The sequence below is a fragment of the Durio zibethinus genome, chromosome 24, assembly GCF_047325235.1.
Source record: "Durio zibethinus cultivar Kanyao isolate XHJ-2024 chromosome 24, ASM4732523v1, whole genome shotgun sequence".
In the NCBI taxonomy this organism is placed as follows: Eukaryota; Viridiplantae; Streptophyta; class Magnoliopsida; order Malvales; family Malvaceae; genus Durio; species Durio zibethinus.
In genome coordinates this window covers 19,674,303-19,683,119 of record NC_143185.1, presented here as the reverse complement: position 1 = coordinate 19,683,119, position 8,817 = coordinate 19,674,303, and the positions used below count along the sequence as shown (strand labels likewise).

At 30.3% G+C, this 8,817-nt stretch overlaps 1 long non-coding RNA gene across 3 annotated transcripts; it reads right to left on the bottom strand.

Moving 5' to 3' along the window:
* Positions 1–965: 965 nt before the first annotated feature.
* On the bottom strand, positions 966–8,165 carry LOC149512025 (uncharacterized). 3 transcript variants are annotated; one of them, XR_016333344.1, is made up of 7 exons: positions 8,023–8,165; positions 7,811–7,884; positions 7,563–7,638; positions 5,509–5,679; positions 5,312–5,410; positions 4,925–5,228; positions 966–4,075 (listed from the first exon to the last, which is right to left on the bottom strand). It is a non-coding gene; the product is annotated as an uncharacterized LOC149512025 (long non-coding RNA). The 3 variants fall into 3 exon arrangements; XR_016333343.1 differs by having other exon boundaries at positions 5,509–5,601; XR_016333345.1 differs by having other exon boundaries at positions 5,509–5,601; positions 8,067–8,165.
* Between the last annotated feature and the right edge of the window lie 652 nt (positions 8,166–8,817).

Below are 8,817 nucleotides of genomic sequence, written 5' to 3'. Positions count from 1 at the left end.
TAACCAATGGAGCAACTCCTCGTCGATCCTGCCAATACATTCTCTTGCCTCTTTTTCACCTGTTGATTGGACAGGAACCTTTTGTTTTGTGAGATTTGATTCCTCTGCAACCAAGTTCTCCTTCTCAACTAAAGCTTGTAGATATGTTCTTCCTGTTTTGTTCCTTTCATCTATATTATACCTTTGTCTCCCTGTATTATAATCCATTCTGTAGTTTATGCCTTGTGCCCTTCTATCTTGTTTCTGAGAATCTACTCTTGCTCCCTTTTCAACATCCACTTTGCTTGATTTCTTCCAGTACGAAATTCCGGGGTTAAACCTAGCCAAGTTCACTCTAATCGTATGGTTCATCAGCCTCCTACCATTGAGATTCCATATTGCCCTTTTCGCTTCCTCTCTAGTGGGAAATCTTACAAAACCTATTCTTCTACCGCTTTTACTCATTTTCTGTGGGATAAAAACATCAAGAACTCTCTCATATTTGCTGCATTACTTTTCTAGCCATCTCCAATGGAGTCTCTGAGGAAGGTTATTAATGAAGATCGTCACCGCCATGTGCTTCAACTCTCTTTGACTTGTTAAAAAAGCAATTGACAAATTCTTCTCCCAAAATCTGAAATTGACTAAAATTCTTATTGTACATCTAATTGATCTATCCCTTTTTTTTCTTGAGTAATTGATCTATCCTTTTTAATATGGGATAAGATATTGCATATATGCACTCCTTTTTTTGGAAATTTTAATACGGAGAGATATTAATAGTTAACTGTAGTTTATATTTCAAACTACTTGCAATCAACATTAGTGGACGTCATTCTACTAATTTTAGCACAAAATAAGTTGTAACTTGAGATGAAAAAAAATTGGAGGTGCTGTAAATTATGTTATCTCTTAAACTACCAAAAAAGAATTGAAATGGTTCTAATTAATTGCATGAAAATGATAAAATATAAGAAAGCTGTGGATGAATAAATTATCTAATTTTCAATAGAATAAGAAAGGAAAATCGATTTTCACTTATTTAATATTACATTTAATCAATCTATCTTCAGCCACACTCATGATGGAGTGAACAAAGATATATAGATAGCCATAGTTGGGCGAATCAGGGTGAAAAAAAAAGTAGGAAAAAGAAAAAAAAAAAGTTCAATTTTTGATGGATTGACCGACACCCGGACTGTGATCCGGTCCTGTGGGTCGAAAATCATCATCATCTTTCACTTCGCTGGTCTTCTCCTGGCCTGAACCAATGCTATGATTTCCATTCTTTGGTATCTTCAAAGTGTTGTGATCTTGTTGCCTTGAGCATTTCTTGCACGACTTACTCCTCAAATGCCTTCCTTCAACATCATACAGAAATATTTCTTGACAGATAATCAAAACAAGGAGGAGAAGACAGACATTTTTGAGCCTGAAGCTTACCATATTATGCGAAGGAAAACAAAGCTGCTATAGCAATTAAGGACCGAGGGAATACAAACAAGGACAGCCTACCCTTAGTAGATGCTTAAGTTCTTAAGGGTTTAACGAGGACTGTGGTATTTAAAGCCTTGACTGGCAAGTTGTAGAATTAATGAAGATTTTAAGCGACTGAGGGATGTGAAAGGCTCCACACCACTAAATAAAAAAATCAAAAGAAAAAGTACACATTGAACGGCTTATATTTAATGTTTAAGCCCAACCTCTCATTAACAGAAAAGTTAACACGCATCTTAGCTACGCCTTGTTCTCAATATTCTTCTTGCCTCAATATGGTCCAATGAGACCAACTATTTCTTCTTTGGAAAATTAAAGAGAAATCAATCCAAGTGCAATAATATAATAATTAACTCTAACTATAATGTGCCACCAACAAAATTAACTATTACTATACTACTTTTTGTTCGATATGTAGAACAAAGCCATATTAATAAATAAAACAAACAATTATAAAAAAAAAAAAACCAAAGACATTTAATTATTGCTTTGTTCAGCATATATTGACCAAATTCTTTAAGAGTAAATTAAGGGTAATATTATATATATAAGAGGACATGACTTGAATCAATTGAAATAAAAGAAAAAGATATAGGTATTAAGATTTGAATTTCTTTTAAAGTATAAACCAAAATTAAAATTTGAGTTTCTTAAAAATACTATTTAAGTAAGTGTGAGGTTATTTTGTTCCACAATCCTGCATTTCAAATTATTAATAAATTTATGATTATTTATTTTATATGAAAATTAAATAGTCAGATTATCGAATAATTTAATTTTTTTATCGAATAATTAATCGATAATCAAATATTCTACTCACGCTTGCACAATGATGACATGCTTAATATATGCTTGAGCAAGTACACTAAATCTCGCGCATATTTCACATACATCTGACCATATAGATCTAAAAGGCTGACAAAACCTAGGACTCTCTCTCTCTCTCTCTCTCTCTCTATATATATATATATATATATCTCAAACAGAAAGGCAAGATCATCGGTAATTAGTTCTCTATGGACTCTGGTTGTCAACCACAAATGATTTTCAAATCCTTCACAATCCGTTTTATCTTTCAAAGGGCTCAAAGGTGGCAAAAGCTATCCAGGGTTATAAAAAATGGGCGTGATTTGTACTTAGCCTTATTCCTCTCAACTCTCAAGCGCCTGCCCATTAACACTTCCACCAACCGACATTATTTATTTGGCTGGTTCTTGCAGTTTAGACCTTCATATTGCTAAAGGCTGCGGGACTAATCAAGTACTTTACAACCAGAGGCCTAATAAATCCGTTACAGCCATTCCTGTCTTTAAAAAGGTATAATTGGCTCGTCCTGGTGTTCAATTATATTTAATATATTATTAGTACGGAAATTTTATATATTATTAATAAATCAATGATATCACTTCATTAATAAACAAATATCACACTACAATAAATTTGCATAAAAAAATGTCACTAAATATTTATTTTTTGTCACCTTATATATTTCATGACAAAAAATTAAACGTCACGACATTCGTCACGTTTGCACTGTCGCTAAAGATCTAATATGACGATAATAAAATATCGTCACCTATAGTGAATCTACAATGACAATAAAATAAAATGTCATCCTATGCTTTTTTTTTGTGACGTTAGTTTTCGTCAGCTATTTATAAAAAAAAAAAAAAATCATCGAAGGCCATATTCATCACAAAAAATAAAAAAATATCAGTTATATTAATGACGAAAAGTAAATCGTTGCAGTATTAGTGATAAAATTATTATCACCAATGATTATAAGATAATGTCTACTGTAACAATAAAATCAAACGTTACTTTATGTGTTAAGTTTTGTGACGTTAGTTTTCATCAACTATTTATAAACTAAAATGTCATTAAAGGCTATAATCATCACTAAATAAATGATAAAATCTTATATATTAATGACAAAAAGTAAATCGTCATAATATTGGTGACATAATTATCGTCACAAATAATTATAAGATGATATCAAATGTGATATTAAAATCAAATGTCACTTTATGCTTTTTTTTTATATGACGTTAATTTTCTTCAACTATTTATAAAAAAGAATGTTAGTGAAAGTTATAATCATCACAAAATCTTCATAGTATTAAAAACATAATTATTGTCACAATTAGTTGTAAGATAATGTCAAACATAACATTAAAATCAAACGTCACATTATACCTATTTTTAGGTGGCGTTGGTTTTCATTAACTATTTATGAAAAAATATCATTAAAGGCTATAATCGTCACAAAATAAATAATTAAATTTGATATATTAGTGACAAAAGATAAATCATTAGAGTATTGATAATATAATTAACGTTATTAAATACTATAAATAAAAACATTTTTGTGGAATAATCTAATGTAATGTTCTTGCAAATTCACCAAATATTTAAATTGGTTTTTAAATGTATTATATTCTTTAAAGTCTACCCTAAAATCATATAAAAATAATATTGTATAAAAAACAAAAAGTCATAACTATGAAATACATAGTCATCGAAATCTTGTCTTCTAGCTCTCAATCCAAATCTTATGTCGAGGGTGATTGTATTGATGGTGAGTTTGTATTACTTGAAGCTACAATAAATAAATAATAACAAATATAAAAACAAATCACAATACACACAATAAAATCAAAACTAATATAAAAAATAAGCTAATCCATTTTATACATATGAAATTTTTAAATAAAGCCTATATTAAAGAATAAAACTTAGTCAAAAAAAATGACAAGTAAATTTCTCAATCTGCAATGTTGATACTAATCATAGGAAATAGACAAAAGATGAGTGGCTTATGTTAAAACAAGTAATCATTATTACCTGAAGCCTATTTTTGAATCAATTTGGATAAATCATAAGAAAATTACAATTGCACCTGCTTTTAAGGAGCCTATGTCATTATCATAGTTTGATATATCTTCCATCACAAGAATGACGTTTTCTCATCCAAATCAAGACAGAAAAGCAGAAGTTGTAATAATAACTTAAACTAAGATATAAACGTGCAAACAAATAAAGCAAAAACATAAAGATATAGCATAGGCAGCCGCATCAAATCAAGAATCACAACAATCGAGCAAGGGCCCTTTGATAGAGAATTTGGAGATGAAACTTTCCTTTCATAGATATAGTTGTAACTTGTTAGAAAGTGAAATTTGTAGTAGAACTGTGAGAGTTTTTGTAACTTTGAAATTGACGAGTAAACTTTATAAAGACTTAGCCAAAAAAGAAATATCAAATGATTTTTAAAAATTGAGTGATAAAAAAAGTACCAATTCTCACTTTTGAATTAGGTATCAAAGAAAGCCTAGATATATAATGCTTGCAGTATCACAACCACAACAGAATCAATGTACCAAAAAGCACCACCAGCTGGATATATAATGCTTGCAACATCACAACCACAACAAAATCAAGTATATACCTGAAAATTGGGGGATGGGTACTTGAATTCCAACAGCTGCTAAAGCAGTTGTCATAGCTTTAATTTGAGCTTGAAAAAATCCAAAAGTTGACTTATATTGCTGAAGTTCTTCCTGTGTCTTTTTAAGGCTTTCTTCTAATTTTGCAGCACTTGTAGATAAGGTTTTAGCATTAGGTTTAGGCATATATCCAAGTCCTTTAATGTATCTCGACCTCGTACCAAGCATTTCATCCACTATAGCATCAACAGTTTTAGGTTATGTTCCTTCTTCAGTAGGAACTGATTGTAACTCCACCATTTTTTCCTAGCATTTAATTAAATTCTTGGTTAACTCAAAGAACCATACTACAACAATAAAATTATAACTCTTAATTTGAAATTTCTTACATAGGCTGCTTGAACTTCAGGTGTTGACCATCCTTTATTTTCTGAGTAATGAGTTGTCTTGAAAAAATTCATCATATTAGATTCTTCATCATCCTTGCGCTACAAAATTGTATATACAATAAAAGTGTTTGTGACAAAAAAAGTATTTAAATAGAAAACAATGGTGTTGAACAATATTTTTAAACTTAAAAACTTACCATGGAATAACGACTAGCCACAAAAGCCGTCGATCCTTGGTTATGGGTTAACTTGACATTTTTTCTAACTCTTGCATTTGTCTCACACCTCATCTTCATTTCAAAAAGAATGAAAGAATATCAATATATTGATGTTTAATATTTTCACTAAAATTAGCTTGCCCAGGCAATCTGAAACAAAACCAAATAAGGAAGTGTTAACTGAAGAACTTTATGCTTAAACATGCAAATATAATATATTTGAGAATTATATAATGCAAATATAATGCAACAGATAGATAAAGAAAAACTCGGATCTCTAGTTGGGGACGATTGGAAAAATTAAGCTGGGCCTATCAGGACTAGATAATTTTCCCCTGGAATAAAGAAAAACTTGGACTGGGCTCTTCAAAAAATATGTACTGTACTCTCTTCATGCAGTCCAAAATTCCAACAAAAATCCATAAAATTTCTTTTCTAGCAATAAGAGTCAAAAATAGTTGAACTGATGCTCCATTCGAGATGATAAAATTAATTAAAAAAATTTGTACAATTTTTTTGAACACAACCAATTCAATTCGATTTGATTTTAAAAAAATTAAAAATTAAAAATGCAAATATGTTTTATTCAAATCAAAATAAATTAAAATCCTAAAACCTAACTTGAAATTATTCAATTTAAATTTTGATTTGACTTAAAAAAAAGTGATAGTTGAATACGTAAATAAAGTTTAAAAAACCTTTTTATGAATTTCAATTTAGGTGCCATTCAGAACCCAAATGTCCTGAACAAGTCAACAATTTCCTCCATATATTGTGTTAGATTTCTCAATACTTTCTTTTTGGATTGTTTCAAATAAACATATCAAATTTAACGATTTATAAGAAACTAAATTCTAACACTCTTTCAATATATTCAAATTTAAACTATATATAGATAAGCAGTATTTAGCACACTGTTTTGTTTATGGTCAACTATCTGTTGATATCTTATGCCTTCTTTTATATTAGGATTATGCAAATATAATGCAAAGGTTGGTTTAGGCTAGCCAAATATAATATATTTCTGAGAGCTCAAACTCAAACCACTGCTTATGTGCTTAATATTCTGTTTCTTCAAAGTTTATTGATTCTACAGATGTTGAAGTCCCAGCTGCTTGTAGCATACTGCTATTCCTGTTTGCCCTCAACATTACGGGACCAAATAACATGGCTTTTATGCATCAGTGCAATTGGGGTTATAATATTTTTTATTGGAATCCCTATGTCTACCAAGCACTCTTTCCATATTACATGTCTAAGTTTTTGAACAAGACCCAAAAGGTCACTGGCTGGGATCCTGCTTTTAATAACAGGTACAACAACGTGCAAACTGTACTATCTCTTTTGGCATTGACTAGACAGTCATTTGTTTCCTTGTTTTAATGTTTCTCTTCTCATTGTTTAAGGCTCAGAAGCTATGTTTTCTAATCTTAGACATTTTTCACAGTTGTCTATCAAGGTAATTTGGATTCTATGTGTCTGTGCCTGATAGGTGCTTCATTGATAAAACTGATCTCCTTTGATCTTCAAAACTGTTACATGCTAAGTCTAGGCATCATTGTTGTTTTAGAGAAAATAAGATGGCCTGTTCTGGCTATAGCCATGCAAGCCATCATTACTGGAACATTCTCCATTATCAAAAATGATATATTTGGTAGAACTGTGGCAGAACAGGTTTAATGGTTGGGATATTCTTTTGAGAACATTCATAGTATTTTTTCAAGTATTGTTATATTTTGTAAATCAGGATAAATTCATATCAAAATGTTAATTACAATTTCAAATTAGATCATATAACTCAGGTAGTCGTCCTCAATCTCATAAATCTCACTTGTACTTTCACTTCAAGGTTCAAACTAAATACTGATTTCCTTAATTTGGTAATTAATTTGGTTAGACACAAAATAAATACTGATTTCCTTAATTTGGTTAGCCATATGGAATAGAACATAATAGAACAAACAAGAGACCAAACGGAACAGAACAGAAAAGAGACCAAACAAAAAAATAGAATAGAATAAGTGAAGACAAACCCAGGCGTGCTTCTAGTCGATCAACGATGGCTGAATTTGCTACCAGTCAACAGTGGGGAAAACAAATGAGAGTGGCCTATCAAGGGTTAGTCATAATCAGATAATGGCTTAGCCAGCCCTGCTATAGACAGGATTACAACCAAATAGAATATAACAGAATGGAGAACAGAAAACAGACCAAACGGACTAGAACAAAATAGAATAGAAAAGAGACCAAACAGAATTGAATAGAATATATGAGGACAAACCTGGGAGCTTCTAGTCAATTAGTGATGGTTGAATTTACTACCGGTCGACAGTGGGAAAAGCAGAGGAGAGTGGCCTGTCAAGGGTTAATTATAATTAGATAATGGCTTAGCCAGCCCTACTATAGATCGGATTACAGCCAAACATAATACAACATAATAGAGAACAGAAAAGATACCAAACAAAATAAAACAAAATAGAACAGAAAAGATACCAAACAGAATAGAATAGAATAGATGAAGACAAATCTGGGCACACTTTTAATTGATCAGCGACGGTTGAATTTGCTACCGGTCGACGGTGGCTTGCGGAGAGTAGATGAGAGTTTGAAAGAGATATGGGTTTGGAAAAATGACAATAAAGGAGATTGTTAGCATGATTTTTGGAGGGAGAGTGAAAAACCTAATAAAATATCTAAAACAGTGTAGTTTAGAAGTTTAGGGAAACTTGAATTAAAATTAATTTTTATATAAAAGTTACAAGTTGAGGTTCAAGAGTCATATGCCAAGGAAATATTTACTTTTTTAAAATTTTTTATATAAAAATTACAATTTATCATATTTGATTTCGAGAAAGTATTTGATTTATTTTTGTTTATTAAAAGTTTCATATGTTAATGAAGTATTTGATTTCTTTATAGTCAAACCAAAAATCAAGGCGATCAAATTATAATTACATTTGATTAAATAAAATTAAGCATTTTCAAAGCAAAAGATAATAAAAAGACATTAGCTTAGTAATTAATCTACCGATTAAATTTATATTGATTCAACCTCTGATCCCATTATTACAACCTTATTAGTAGCAATAAAAATAAAATAGTCGATTATCATCTTATATACATTGGTAGTGTGTTAAAGTTTAAAAATTTCAGTTATGATAAATTTTTTATGTTAATGTTACCTAAATAAATTATACATTATAAAATTATGAACTTGTTTATTGACAAAATTTAATCTCAATAGCATCAATGTCTAAGTAAGGATATTACTGGGTAAGATATGGATGA